General features: G+C 39.8%; 1 non-coding gene and 1 pseudogene across 1 annotated transcript; both read right to left on the minus strand.

Annotated features, from left to right (window-relative positions):
- Positions 1–1,268: 1,268 nt before the first annotated feature.
- LOC143637807 (short transient receptor potential channel 7-like) overlaps positions 1,269–16,400 on the minus strand; it is a 108,958-nt pseudogene continuing 93,826 nt past the window's right edge.
- Positions 15,657–15,759, minus strand: LOC143640908 (U6 spliceosomal RNA). Its single transcript, XR_013155194.1, has one exon. It is a non-coding gene; the product is annotated as a U6 spliceosomal RNA (small nuclear RNA).

Below are 16,400 nucleotides of genomic sequence, written 5' to 3' on the forward strand. Positions count from 1 at the left end.
GCTGTTAGCTCCCTTTTTCAGAAAGTATCCCTATGTTTTGCCTCAAGCTGAATTTTCCATATCATATGTTTGCAGGGGAGGGCAGATCAAAGGTCTTTAAGAATCAGGAAAATGGTATTTCTACCCTTTGGGAAAAACACTGAGAATCTACAGAGTGACTAGAATACTTATCTGTAGCATCCTCACACTGCATTCTTAGCACAAGGGAAGTCACTTGACTCTGAACTCAGGCTTGGAGACTAAGAGGTTCAGGGGGCCTAGGGCACAGAAAATCCTGTGGATTTCAGAAGGAGCAGGGTCATGAGATGACACTCTATAATCTTTGCTGAAGCACAGAATATGCATTCTCCTCATGCTCATGTCACCAACAATGAGAATTCTGTGAACAGCTTTATGTGAAGCTGCATCTGAAAAAAAACAGCCTGGTGTCAGAGAGACAGCATGCTCCCCTTCCACAGGGCTGGCCAGGATTCAGGGGCATTGAGGTTAGTTCTGTGGATTGGGAAGGCACCAGGGGCTCTTCCTTGCTGCAGTGTCCTTTGTGTGGTTGATTTGAGCAGAGCATAAAATCCTGGAGTTGTATTTTGTCTATCATTAAAATGATCCAAAAAGCCATTTCCTTTCTTTCTCAGGTCTGGGGTGGTCTCTGCTCTCCCCCTAGTATCTAAGTCAGTGGTATAGCTGTTGGGATTCATGCTGCTCCAAATGATCCATGCTCATGGAAAGCAGGAGAAGTTCCCAGAAATCCAATATTAGGTTGCATTTATGTAACTGAAATAGTTCCACATCGCCAAACTGAACCTAAGAAATAAAGCTATGTATTTCCTATTTATAGCAGCAACCTCACCGGCTAGAAATTGGTTATTCTCGAAGTGTTTACTGGCTATTTCTGAAGTCTCTGAGGGTTCACCCTCACCAATAAGCACAATAGCTGTGGTCACCATGCCAGCATCCTTGTCCCACCTTTCCTTTGTATTCTTGTTGGCCACATTCTTATCTGCTGCCTCCATAGCGGTGGAGAGATACCTCACAGGAATGCCCAATGTGCTAGTTCTGGATCTTTCCAAAGCTGTAGCCTGGGCAGAGTAGGAAGACTCTTCTCCCAGGTATGGAGGGGCTGTTGTCCCTGGGTCCTATAGCAGTCCTGCCAGGCCCCATGCCTTGGTTATTCTCTCTTAAGCAGTTTAACCTGGACCTCCTCATTGTCCAGAATCTCACTGCATCTCAAGACTAACAGTCCTGGCAGATTTTGGCCTTGACACTTCTAATCACAGAAGCTGAAGACCAGACCCAAGGAAAGGGTGAGGAAAAGAAGCCCCAGAATCACATCTGTGTTCATCAGGAGTCTGAGGAGGTAAGTAACAGAAAACCAATTCAAATTAGCTTAAGAAAAAATGGAGTTTATTTGGTGGTGAACTGAAAGGTCGTCTGGAACAGATCACAGGGTTTAAGAAAGATCCAGTAGGAAGCATAGCATCAGGGGTGAGCTTGACCCAGGGTCAACATTATGCTATACCCTTTCCTTACCTCTCTTTTCTTCTCCCTCCTCCTCCTATCTCCTCTTCTCCCTTCTATTTTTCCTTGCTATTTGATGTCATTTATGGACAGTCACTCTCTGGATGGCAGGAGGTCTACTGTGAACCAGATGTACACTCTCTTGTTCTGCAATTCTGTGGCCACAGTCCATGTCATTTGATAAAACTATAAGTGCTTTGAGGGATAAACTGTTTCTTAATTGTACAATTAAATCCTCCTCACTGCACAGCTGGCTTCTGAAATATGGATGGAAAGATTTAATTAGATACCTGTGTCTGGAAGATGCTAAGTCTGTAATTGCTCCCTGTGGGAAGGTGGCACCAGGGACATGTCACTTCAGCCTAAAGGAATGCTCAGGACACCTTTAAATTCACATCTGACAAGAAATGATCAGTTTGGATGAAACTCCTGATGGAGGAGAAGTGGGAGGTAGGAAAAGAATGGCCTGAACTTTTATAATCTAGTACCTGTAGTTAGCATTCATCACTAGCTCATGAGCTGGTTCAAATGAATACAGAGATTTAGCATTCTTTTCTAGAAGTAATGCAAGAATTACAAGCTCAGAGGGTTTTTTTTTTTCTCCAATTTTTCTAACATACTGGGCTAGCTGGCAGTCTAAGGGCAGGTGCCCACTGAAGACAACAATATCTATCTTGTTGCTTAAGAACCATACCTGGGAGTCATGCTGGGTGCTCCAGCATGTCCACCCCAGCATCAGTTCTTGGTTGGTTGTCCAGAATGTACACTTATCCTGTCTGCTTTTCTCCACTGTCCTGCTCACATCCCTTATGCCCAAACGACTGTCAAATTCTCTTCACTGATCTCCTGTGTCTTTTCATTAAAGCATAAATATGATTTTATCATCGCTTCTCCCAGCAAAATTCCCGTCCTGCCCCTCGGACCTTCTTAGATTACTATAATACACTCTGCATCCATAGTGGCCAGATGCTGCCTTTCCACTGCCCTCATCTCCCTCTGCTCTCTCTTCCAGCCACTAACCTATCAAGCTTCTCCAATGGATCTCTACAAATGCTCTGCCTCTGCCTGGAAGTCCTCCATGGCTGCCCTTTTCTTATCCATGAGGTCTTGGCCAAGAGTCCTCTACTTGAAGATGCCCTTTCAATTAGGTTTTCCCTAGTTTTCTCTATTTTAAACCCTATTGTTTTCCTCTAGGCTCTTTAGCCAATTTGATGGCATATCCTTATCTGTGTGTTTATTCATTAATTGTCTCTCCTGTCACTAGCCAGCCTGGAGGTGCTGTAAGTTATGAACCACATCTGTACTCTCAGTAAGCAGCACAGTACCTGGCATGTAGCAGGCACTCAAAAAATATTTGATCAGTAAAGGAAGGAAGGTAGGGAGCTGTGCTCTGAGGGCATGACATAGCCATGTGACTAAATCTGTGTCTTTGTGGTGTCTGCTCCTGCCCATGCTTAGGAAAAGGGTGGTTACCTGGTATCTGGTGGGCTTGCTGAAAGTCCTATTTGCTGTCAGGTTTTCAGAATTCCTCATGCCAGCCTGGTCCCGAGTCTTCTGGGGAAAAAAAACAAACAAACATATATACACTTATGGCAGGATTTGAATGAACAATATCCACATATGGGGTGACTCTATAGAAACTTTCTGGAAGCCGTTTTGTACCTGCTGCTTGGCTTTATAGAGCCATGGGAAATTTAGTTCTGTGGGATGTTCACAAGGGTTAAAGAATGTTGTCTGGTCAACCAGATTTGGGAAGCTCTAAGTTAAAGTTATGTGGGTATCTTTTCTCAAGGATTCCTCAGAGCTTCTGATAATGGTCATTGAGAATCTACAGGAGGGGAGAGTGGGTAGGGAAACTTGCCCAGAGACCATTCTTTAGATACTTTCTGGGGAAAGCTATTCCATTTCCAATCCACTGAAGAGTCCCTGGTCACTGGGGTCATGGCTCAGCCAGGCTGCAGGCAGCAGGCAGTGTGCTAGGTCCCCAGCAGAGCACTCTCCAAGGGAGGAGGGACAGTACTGCAGGTAGCCTCTGATGAGTTGGGCCTTTGTGGATGTGTCCAGTAGATTCTAAAAGACACTAGCCCCTCACAGCTCCAGGCTTCCCTTGCGTAAGGGGCCACTATCCAAATTGAAGATACACAATTCCCTCCCCCACCTGATGCTTTTTCTAGCCTCATAAACCAGATACTACCTACCCTGAATTTGGAATTCAGCATGCCCATTTCAAGGTCATTTTCACAGCTTTTGGCCTTAGATTTGCAGAGTTTTATGAGGCACATCTTGATTTTCATCATGAGATAATAAAATGATTTAGTATTTGGCACTAGATTAAAAGGAGCAGGTAGAGTTCTTTCAGAGTTTTGCTCGGGCAAATTTCCATTCCACGTCTGCATCCTCCTGTGGAACAAAAGGATCAATGATATGCCATCAAAGGCCAGGACCTAACAACGGAGCTCAGTGTGACAAACAGAGATACAGTCTACGCATTCTGAGTACAGACTTCTAAACAGGACTTGTGAGCTCTTGTGGATGTTCACTGTCTCTACAGATAGCATAAAGATGGGGCTTGTTCTCTCTAAGACCACCTGCATTCATCAGTCTTAAAGCTCTCCACCTACCTCCCTGAAATTCTTCATGGTGGAAGAGCCTTGGCCAGTGTATGCTACCCTCCCCTATTTCCTATGGAGTGTTTTCACCAACATTCTCCCCTTGCAGCTTACCAAAAAACTTTTCTCCCTGCCACGTCGTCTTGCTATCGATTAATTTTTATAGTTCTGTTAGCAGATTCACCAACTAGTGCAGCATCAAGGTATTTATTGATTGTTTACAGAAGTGCTGCCCAATAGAAATGTATTGTGAATTCACAATATGTAAACTGTGGAACCAACCTAAATGCCCTTCAGTAGATGATTGGATAAAGAAAATGTGGTGTATATACACAGTGGAATATTATTCAGCATTAAAAGAGAATTAAGTCATGGCATTTGCATGCAAATGGATGGAGGTAGAGAATATAATGCTAAGTGAAGTGAGCCAATTCCAAAAAGCCAAATACTGAATGTTTTGTCTAACATAAGCATGCTGATTCACAATGGGCTTGTAGAGGGGAGCATGGGAGGATTAGACAAACTCTAGATAAGGCAAAGAGGTGGGAGGGGAAAGGAGGGGACATGGGGGTAGAAAACATGGTGGAATGAGATGGATATCATTATCCTAAGTACATGTATGAAGACATGAATGGTGTGACTCTACTTAGTGTACAACCAGAGATATTAAAATTGTGCTCTATGTGTATTATGATTTGTAATTCATTCTGCTGTCATATATAACAAATTAGAATAAATTTTAAAAAAAGAATTTGAAAAAAATGTATCATGATCCATGAAAGTGAGCCATTTAAAGTTTAAATTTTCTACAGGCCTTATTATAAAAACAAAATTCAACAGGTAAAATTATTTTCACTGATATACTTTATTTAATCTAATAGATTTAAAATATTGTCATTTCAACAATTAATCATTATAGAAATATTGCTGGGTGGTAGAATGTATGCTTATCATGCCCAACAGCTGGGTGTAATCTCTGGCAACACCAGAAAAAAAAATCATGAGAGAGCTTTCCATTTTCTTTGCATACAAAGTTTTGAAATCTGGCATGGATTTTATACTTAGAGCACATCTCAGTCTGGACCAGCTTCATTTCAAGTGCTCTTTAGATAAATGTGATTAGTGAGTTACCACATTGGGCAACAAAGTGTATATTAAAAAAGCATATTTCTTATTGGTCAGAGCAGTTCTGGGGGCGGCATGTTAAGAGATCTAGCATATGTCACTCAAGGAGAACAAAACCAGACCATGGTTTGTAGGAGGTGATCCAGCTGCATTCTTTTTCTGGGGGAGAGGGTGGGTTAGATTAAAAATGAGTATTTTTTTCTGACTTGGTGTCAATCCCAGAATGCTCAGTGGCTCCCTGAAGGGTAGTGGTGTATTTTTTCCTATAGATAGGCTCCTGAAACCTCTCTCCTAAGAGAGAAGTTAAAGGACAGGGAAAAAAGGATAGGATTTGAGGTGTTTTTTTTTAAATATACATTTTTTATTTATAATTATTCATGATCTCACTCATTTGAGGATAGGGTTTAGAATCAGAAACCATAGATCTTGTTTCAAAATCCTTTATTAGCTGTGTGAATTTGGGTGAGTCTTAAGCTTGCTTATACAGAAAATGAAGACATCACAGTTTCCTCACAGGGTCTTTGGGTGGGCATACTTGGTTCCATAGGCAATAGCTACTCTCCAAAGGGCTGTGAGGCCAGCAAGTGTCCACAGAAGACTTCTGGGATGTACCATGGAGGTATGAGGTTATAACCAGTAGGCTCAACCTCTTTGCTTTTATTGAGGGTCAACACCTGGCCTAGTCTACTCAGCATCATCCTATATGGATCTTTAGACTGGAAGCTTTGTGAGGGCTGGGTCACTCGTTGTCTAACAGTATACTGGAACACCTTTACTGAGAGGATGGGTGGTATAGTGCTAAGAGCATGGGCTGTCGAATCTGCTTGGGTTCAAATCCTGCTTCTGCACCTCTCTAGCTGTGAAAAATGGCAGCTGATTCTAGGCCTCAGTTACCTCATTTGTAAAATGAGAATAATAGTACTTTACTGTGCAGTTTGCCTGGGCACGAATAACTGAGCCGCCATAAAGTCTTGTAGGTTCAAACAGCAACTACTTTATTTCAACTCTCACCGGCACTGCACATGTGCTTTTCCACCAACGCCACCCATGTGGCCCTTCCAGCAACCCCCCCAAACCGGAAATCCCTCCCCCAGCACTTCCCAACCCATGGGAAATCTCCGGGAATCTCCACGAGAACTTCAAAGTAGCGGGCGCCCGAGGCAGCAAGAGCCGCCCCATTGCCTGAAAGTAAAGGTCAAATATACAATACAATCAATCCAGCATCACAGCAATTATATATAGCTTAACTCAAATCATCATCTCAATTGTTCTCTGGCTTCACCTTTCAAAAATTCCCTCTGTCAAATGCCAACCGTCATTCTGACCAGCGATGGCTCTCAACATCTCCCCTCTTCTGTTTAATAAAACAACAAGCAATGTGGCTTAGGGACTGTGTCTGTTAGGTTGTCCAATACTATATATGGTTATTACCTGTCATCAGATGAGCTGACCTCAAGGTGTCAGCCTCCTGTCTTAGGTTTGTACCACTGCAATTGGATCTTATCTGTCACTGACTACTGGTCCAGCATACAGCCGTACTTGTGGATAGGCCTTTGCACCAGTGGGGGTGTGAGGTTCTTTGCCTCACCTCTGTTGGCCCCCAAATTTGGCCTTGGTGGCAGCAGAAGGGAAGAGGATGCAAAATGCCATGACACCAAGCCAAATGACAGCTCTTTTTGGAAGAATTGTACCACCGGTGACACCATCATCAAAGATACTACAGCACTACCACAATTTGCTGCACCAACAGATAGTTCACATTGTGTACAAGTGATACATAGTACAGGAAAGTTCTGCAAGCAGTTCAAAGCAGAGGAATCTATTAATATGTTCATTTCCTCCCAAAGTAAATTAACTCCTTGATTGAGCATCACTTGTTCAGTTACATTATTCATTGATCCATCAGTTTATACAGTTTGTTGTGATAGCTATTGCAGAAGGTGTAGTTTGGTTTTATCTTTGTCTTCAGTGGCACTGGAATGAATATAAGAATACTGGCAATGATGGCTAAAAAATTTGTAATATTCCAGCAGGCACTAAAAGAAAGCAATTTTCTAAACAATTTAGTATCCTGAATAGATTTAGATATAATGAAATGGAAAGGGAAAGTAAACAAACAGATCTGTTAACCTCCTTATTTGTTCACATATTAAAACAATCCTCAACAGCTGTTTACCCAATTTAAATTAAACCATTTAAATCACGTGAATAATAAAAATATTTGGATCCATTTATTCATGAGCATTCCTCATATATGATATATGGACGTATGCACATACAGACATACAACACAAAACACAAGTGTGTACACATAACATACAACACATAAAGCAATAGTAAAGGCCTTGTAGCTTTACACAGGTGAAATTTCCACTGCAATGTTTAAAAACTCCACACTCAAAAAATAGAACTGATCAGAAAAACATTAATCTAGGTCTGTATGAGCTCAAAAAATAAAATAGAACTTTATGATGTGAGAAAGGGCAATAATAAAATAGATATTGAAAAAGACATCCTGGTTACCAACTGGGTTTGAGCCTTTTTTTAATATCCAATCCTTTTTTCTGTAACTTGCATTTTGGGTCTGAAGGTATTCCCACAAGCAAACCCCAAGGGTTTTTACGTTTGAAATAGGCTTTAATGGTGTTCATTATTCATTAGCCTCCAGGTGTTGGAGAAACACTGTTTCAGATGTAAGAGTAGCAAAGCTGGAGCTCTGAATACCAACTGTTATGTATTTGAGTCAAATCATCTGCTTTTTGGTCTATAGAAATCACTTTAGTTAGTCTCTCTGGAACCCAAATTGGCTGCTGTTCTCCCTGTGGAAACACACAAACAGAACCCCGACTCCAGACTATCACTGGGTCAGGACCTTTCCATTGTCCTGTTAAAATATCCTTCCAAAGTACCTTAGGCTTATGTACATTTTTGGGATACATATGTCTTTCTGCAGCACTAAGCCCTGATGAATCCAAATTTTAAAAGTTTAGAGTAAAAAGGGTTATTTTAAGTTTATCTTTGGGGAATACATACCCCTTTCCAATTACCTCTTTTTGCTTTAGTAAGCACATTTTAATAGTTTGATGAGCTCAGTCCTATAGGATTGACTCCAAGATTAACTTGTGATAAAAAGGTCACACAATTTTGACATAGTTTTATTATTTGTCTACCTTGTTCCTTAGTTATTTTAAAATGCATTTGTAAAGTATTAGCATTGACATGGAACTTTTTATGAAAATTTATAACTTCTTCTATTGTAGAGAAAATATGTATGTCATGCGTAGTTTTATCTGCTAAATCATTGCCCAAATTAAGGGCTCCAGGCAATCCTGTATGTGCCCTGACATGCCCTATAAAAAATGGATCTTTTCTGTCCCAGATTAGGCTTTGTATAGTGGAAAAAAAGAGAAAATAGTAGAGGAAGGGGAGATCCTACCAGCATCTTCAAGAGATACTATAGCATTAACAATATACTGAATATCAAAAAATAAATTAAATACAGAATCGTTAAACATCACAAAAGCTTGTAATACTGCATTAGGCTCTACATTTTGAGCTGATTGTTACTAAAAATGTAAAACTTTGATCAGGGGTAACTACTGCTGCTGTACCATTACTTGTCCCATCAGTGAATATATTTGGAGCATTCATGATAGATGGTTTTCTTGTCATTTTTGGAAAAACTACAGGATATGAAGACCAAAAAGACAACAAAGGATTAGATGGTAAGTGATTATCAAATGAGACATTAGATTTACACTGATTATTGCCCAAGTATTTAACTCATTAGCTAACTCATCAATTTGATCCATAGTATAAGGAGTAATAATTTTTTGGGGAGTAATTTGCTGCTTTTATTCCTTTGCGTATTAATTGTCCTACAGTCTCAGGATAACTAGTAAGACTAGTGTTAGGAGAATAAAATAAATGTGTCCACAATAATGGACCTTCTTGCCAAAATACTCCTGTAGGAATATTTTTTGTTGGTATTACAAGAAATAATAAAGGCAAACTTATATCAATTCTATTTAAATGCATATTTTCCATATATGCTTCAATAATTTTTAATGACATTTTTGCTTCAGGTGCTAACATGCAAGGTGAATTTGGATCTGATGTGCTGGGAGCCATCAGCCAAGTAGGTATGACAAATTCCTTGCCAGCTTACTCCCATGCTGTCTAGTGAAAGGACTTCTGAAAGGTAACCTTGCTCAAGGACCAGGGCAGGATCCGTGTTTAGGGTGTTCCCCCTTTAGAATAGGGCGGTTTAGCATAATAGGAGATTTGGGTGTTCCCCTTTAGAATAGGGCAGTTTAGCATAATAGGAGATTAGGGTGTTCCCCCTTTAGAATAGGGCGTATCCTGCTGCTGAGTTCCTCTTGAGTGCTTAGGGTCAGACAGTATATTTTGGGAGACAGAAGCCCATGCGGAGTGGATTTGGGCAGAGTAGTGGATTTGGAAGTGGATTTGGGCAGAGAACGTGGATTCCCCCAGAAGGTGTTTGTAGACGGCCGGTGTGAGATCGGGAATAAAGATTTGCTGTTTGAATCTACAAGCTGTGTGGAGACTCGTGATTTGTGCCCAGCCAGGGACTGCGGCATTTGGTGGCTCGTACGGGGGAACATCTGAAAAGAAGGTAAGTGAAATTGCTCGCCCCTGAGGAAGAGCGAAAGAATGGGTGAGCATTTCAAAAAGCAATGTGTTTTTGTTTTGATATATTTTGTTTTTATTTCAAGTTGCCTGTTCCTAGAACTTTCTCAGGCAAAATGGGGAAAATGGTTGACTCAAAGTTTGAAGTTGTTCACCCCCAAGGAAGAGAAATTGTTAGAGAAAGGAGGCACCCCAGTAAGACCAAGAATAATTAGGACATATGTTGATAAAATACCATCATGGTATCCTGTAGAAGGATTTTTCTTCAACAAGAAAGAGATGGCTAGTTCTGTTTACTACATTTGTCTAAGATCTTGGTTTCTACAAAGTTCTAATTAATTTACAAAATTAAAGTGTTAAAATATCAACCACTAAATATGAAATCAAGTACTCTTTACTTATTAAGTTCCATAAGGTAATATATTAATCATTATGTGTGTTTTCATAAATTGGTGAATGGAAAAAAGTTTAATATTGCTTTGGTCTATGTCTTTGCTGAAACAAGGTTACTAAGTGTTAAGATTATATCAGGTGTAATTTACATACAAAGAGTATAAGAAGTTTCAGTTGGGTTTCAATTATGGTATTATAGTACCATAAAAAACATGAAAGTATTTCATCTTATTAAAGTGGAGTAATTTGTCTAAATCAGAAATTTTATAAGGGTTATTTCAGAATGTGAATTTATAAAAAGGGTTAATGGTTAAAAAAGAGATATAAAAAGATTCAAGATGTGAAAATATATTTTAATATAAAGGTTAAAAAAAAGAAATGTTTCTAGATGAGATAATCTCTGTGTGGTAAAGTAAAAAGTTGTAAAATGCCATTTAAAAAGATTTTGAGGAAACTAAACTTACTTTAAAAGCTTGAGAAAGGAAAAAAAAGGTATTTGTACATGGCAGATTGAGACAAAGCTTCTTAATGGAGTAAAAAAGGCCTTTGGTTGAAGGGCAGCCATGTAAACTAATATTAAGTGATTTAAACAGAGTCTAAGCCTCGTTTAAAAGAGTGAAGCTATAGGTGGTGAAAAAGTACATTTAAAAGTACAGTATAGATGATAATTAAAAGGCTTTAAAAGGTTAATTTGAAGGTGGTTAAGATGCCTTCATGACGGAGGAAAGATTGCGTCATTCGAAGCCTAGTTAATCTTATAAATTGGAAAGGGGTATATATCCCCCAAAGATAAACTTAAAATAACCCTTTTTACTCTAAACTTTTTAAATTTGGATTCATCAGGACTTAGTGCTGCGGAAGGACATATGTATCCAAAAAATGTACATAAGACTAAAGTACTTTGGAAAGATATTCTAACAGGACAATGGAAAGATCCTGACCCAGTTGATTTTCTGGAGTCAGGGGTTCTGTTTGTTTTTCCACAGGAGAACAGCAACCGATTTGGATTCCAGAAAGACTAACTAAAACGATTTCTACAGATCGAAAAGAAGATGATTTGACTCAAATCCATAACAGCTGATATCCAGAACTCCAGCTTGGCCATTCTTACATCTGCGACTGTGATTAACCAGGATGCTTTTCTCAATATCTATCTTATTATTGCATTTTTCCACATCATAAGGTTCTATTTTTATTTTTTGAGCTCATACAAACCTAGGTTAATGTTTTTCTGATCAGTTTTATTTTTTGACTGGAGTTTTTAAACATTGCAATGGAGATTTCACCTAGGTAAAGCTACAAGGCCTTTATTATTATCTTATGTGTTGTACATTTGTTTGCACATTTGTGTTTTGTGTTGTATGTCTGTGTGTGCGTATTTCATATATGAGGAGCACTCATGAGAAAATGGATCCGAATTATTTTTTTTATTCACGTGATTTAAATGGCTTAATTTAAATTAAGTAAACAGCTGTTAAGGATTGTTTTTAAAGGTGGTTAACAGATCTGCTTGTTTACTAATTTAAATCAGGTAAACAGCTGTTAAGGATTGTTTTTTAAGGAGGTTAACAGATCTGTTTGTTTACTTTCACCTTTCCTTTTCATTATATTTAATAATTCTTTTCATGTTAATGTCTTTTTAGCATCATTGCCAGAATTCCTATCTTCATCCCAATGAATATAACTCAACAAGTATGCTCAATCAAGGAGTCAACTTACTTTGGGAGGAAACGGACTTTGGGAAGAGACGGACAGATTGATAGATTCCTCCCCTTTGAACTGCTTACAGAACTTGCCTGGACTATGTAACTACGTTTAGTGCAGCAAATTGTGGTAATGCTGGCATATCTTTGCTGATGGTGTCACCAGTGATCTTTGCTGATGGTGTCACCAATGATGCAATTTTTCCAAAGGAACTGTCAATTGGCTTGGTGTCGTGGCATTTCTGTATCCTCCTCCCTTATGCTAGTGATGGCCTAAAATTTGGGGGCCAATGGCTATATGCTGGACCGGTAGTCAGTGACGGGTATGATCCAATTGCAGTGGTATCAACCTAAGACAGGAGGCTGACGCCTAAAGGTCAGTTGCCTAAAGGTCAGTTTCCCGATGACGGGTAAGAACCATATGTTGAATTGGACAACCTACCAGGCACGGTCCTTAAGCCACATTAACCTCACTCCCCCACTGGCACCAAGGCCAAATTTGGGGGCCAACAGAGGTGAGGCAAAGAACCTCACCCCAACTGGTGCATAGACCCATCCACAAGTATGGCTGTATGCTGAACCTGTAGTCAGTGACGGGTATGATCCAGTTGCAGTGGTATCAACCTAAGACAGGAGGCTGATGCCTAAAGGTCAGTTTTCCAATGACGGGTAAGAGCCATATGTTGAACTGGACAACCTACCAGGCATGGTCCTTAAGCCACATTACTTGTTGTTTAATTAATCAGAAGGGGGGAGATGCTGGGAGCCATCAGCCAAGTAGGTATGACAAATTCCTTGCCAGCTTACTCCCATGCTGTCTAGTGGAAGGACTTCTGAAAGGTGACCTTGCTCAAGGACCAGGGCAGGATCCATGTTTAGGGTGTTCCCCCTTTAGAATAGGGCAGTTTAGCATAATAGGAGATTAGGGTGTTCCCCCTTTAGAATAGGGCGTATCCTGCTGCTGAGTTCCTCTTGAGTGCTTAGGGTCAGACAGTATATTTTGGGAGACAGAAGCCCATGCGGAGTGGATTTGGGCAGAGTAGTGGATTTGGAAGTGGATTTGGGCAGAGAACGTGGATTCCCCCAGAAGGTGTTTGTAGACGGCCGGTGTGAGATCGGGAATAAAGAATTGCTGTTTGAATCTACAAGCTGTGTGGAGACTCGTGATTTGTGCCCAGCCAGAGACTGCGGCACTGATGGACCTTTTAGGATATCAAATAAAGGTCCCAACTCTCCTGTTGGTATGCCTAGATAAGGCCTTATCCAATTTATGTCTCCTAATAACTTTTGAAAGTCGTTAAGTGATTTGAGTTGATCTACTTGTATATGAATTTTTGGTGGATGGACTATGGTTGTGAATAATAGAACTCCTACATAATTAATTGGAAGATTTAATTGTACTTTATCTATTGCTATCTCTAGATTATAATTTTTTTTAAAAGTTTGTAAGTGTGGTATAACATTCTAGCAATGTGTTTTTATCTTTAGGCGCTAACAATACATCATCCATATATTGATATATTTGTAGTTCAGGATTTTGATTTCTAAGTGGCTGGATTACTTTGTTAACATAAATTTGACACATAGTTGGGTTCTTAGCCATCCCTTGAGGGAGTACTTTCCATTCATATCTCTCATCAGGACCTTCATGATTTACTGCAGGGATAGTAAATGCAAAATGTAGACTATCCTCAATATGAATTGGAATTGAAAAAAAACAATCTTTAATATCAATAGCTAAAACATACCAGGTTTTTGGCAAAACAGACAATTGGGGAATCCCCGATTGAGCTGGTCCCATAATAACCATCTCATTATTAATGGCTCTTAAATCTTGCAATAATCTCCATTTACCAGATTTCTTTTTGATGACAAAAATGGGAGTATTATGGGGAGATACAGAAGGTTGTATATGTCCCTTCACTAATTGTTGTTTGACCAGGTCATGGGCTGCTTGTATCTTTTCTTTAATCAGGGGCCACTGAGGAACCCATACTGGTCTTTCTGATTTCCAAGTAATTTTTATTGTCTCAGTGACCCATCTGAAAACCTAATCCATGTCTATTTATTCCTTGATCTATTTGAATTGGTGCTTCTCTACCTTGTTCTTGTTCTCCTAATCTTTTTCTTTCCTAGAACCTTGTCTAGCCCTAATAGTGGGTGAATTTTGATTGATGTTATTTGTTAATGTCAAACCTAATTGATCTAGTAAATCTTGTTCCCATAAATTTATAGGAAGATGATCCAATACATATGGCTGTAGAGTTACTTAACATCTCTCATGATCCTTCCAATCTAATACCATTGAACTTCTATGGGAATTAGGCCTCAAAGCATTTGAGTGGCTCGTTGTAATGGGCAATGTTTTGGCCATTCTTGATGAGATATGATGCTAAAGTCTGTACCTGTATCAAATAGCCCATTAAATTCATGTCCTTGAATATTTAGTTTTACATGGGGTGAGAATCTAAATTTAAAGACAGTGTAGCCCAATCTACACCTGTGGAGCCTAATCCCCTGGGTCCTCTTTGTACAGTAAGACTGGAATATTTTCATGCAGGTTGGGTATTGTTAATAACTGTGCTATTCTATCTCCTGGTGAAATTACTGATATACCTCTTGGAGAACTAGCTATAATTTTTATTTCACCTTCATAATCGGGATCAATTTCCCCAGGACTTATCATAAGTCCTTCTAGTGTAGAAAAACTGTCCCAATAATAAGCCTACTGTTCCTTGGGGAAGAGGTCCTTTTACTCCTGTGGGAATGATTTGAACTTTCATCTCTGGAGTTAGTACTGCTCTGGTGGAGGCGTAGATGTCCAACCCTGCACTCCCTCTGATTTCTTTGATGAGGGATCTAATGGATAATGTGTCCTGTGAACTACCCTGATGGTATTGCTGGGTTCCTCCATTGCCCCGTATATTTGTGGTTGTGGGCCCCAGAGCATTAGCCCCCCCCTGTCCATTTTTTGGCAATGGAGCCCAATGCTTTTCTCCATGATATCATGGTTAAATACCTGGTCCTTTTCTATTTTTTGATAACGGAGTACCCTCTATGGTGGTTTGAGAATGGCACTCATTAGCCCAATGTCTCCTTTCATGGAATCATGGGCAAATACCCAGTATTCTACTCCTTTGATACCTAGCTTTTTTAAACCCTCCTCCTATGGGGCAACTCCTTTTAAAATGTCCTGTTTCTTCACAATTGTAGCATGTTTTTGGCTTGGCATCTAAAGCCTGTTTTACTGCAGCTGCCAGGACTTTCCCTTGTTCATTAATGTCTCTACATAATTTGATATTTATGTGTTTAAATCTCCATGTTTCCATGGTCTAATGGCCTCCTTGCACCATATGTTTGCTTGCTCAAAGGCTAGCTGTTTAATTAATGGCATTGCTTGTTCTGTATTCCCAAATACTCTGGTAGCTGTTTGAATAAGCATATCTACAAATTCAGTGTAAGGTTCATTAGCTCCGTGTATTAGCTTAGATAATTGACCTTGTAATTATGACCATATCCTTGTAAAGTCTTCCATGCCCTAACTGCATCTGCAGCAATTTGTGAATACATAGCAGGATTATATGCAATTTGTTGCAGCTGACCATCATAAGGTCCTTTTCCTAACAACATACCTAGATTTCTCTGAGGATAACCAGCTACTGCATTTCACCTAGTTGTCTCTGTGCAAAATTCCTCATTGGTGCAGGGGCCATGCTAATCTTCTCTGTATCGTTCAAATTTTAGTATATGTGCTGCCGAAGCAAGAGGGAAGATCGGAGGGGAGGGGAGGGGGATAGTAGGGGATAGGAAATGTAGCAGAATACAACAGTCACTAATATGGCATTATGTAAAAAGGTGAGTGTGTAACCAATGTGATTCTGCAATTTGTATTTGGGGTAAAAATGGGAGTTCAAAACCCAATTGAGTCAAATGTATGAAAGATGATATATCATGAGCTTTGTAATGTTTTGAACAACCAATAAAAAAGAAAAAGAAAAAAAAATCCTCATTGGCAACCTTTCATAATAGGTATTGTCCTCCATTTAGCACAGCTTTACACATACTAGTCCAATCTGCTGGTGTCATGTTCAAGTTGGTAATGGATTCGACCAAGCTTATGGTGAAGGGTGCTTGAGGACCATAGGTTGTTACATCCCCTTTTAGCTGCTTCACTGTTTTGAAATCTAAAACATAGTGATTTCGCTGCCCTCCTGCCACCTCAAATAAAGGGCATGCTAATCTTTGAGGTCCTGTCTCATGTTCCCATCTATCAACTACGGGGGTTGAGGGCCACTCAGCATATTTTGTCTCCATTGGCGGAGCTTTTGGTTGGACACTTATGCCATCTGGTGATACAAAGGTGTTAGTAGCAGCCTCCTGTTGTAACTTTTCCCCTGATCACTTT

Source organism: Callospermophilus lateralis, unplaced genomic scaffold, assembly GCF_048772815.1.
Source record: "Callospermophilus lateralis isolate mCalLat2 unplaced genomic scaffold, mCalLat2.hap1 Scaffold_73, whole genome shotgun sequence".
Classification (NCBI taxonomy): domain Eukaryota; kingdom Metazoa; phylum Chordata; class Mammalia; order Rodentia; family Sciuridae; genus Callospermophilus; species Callospermophilus lateralis.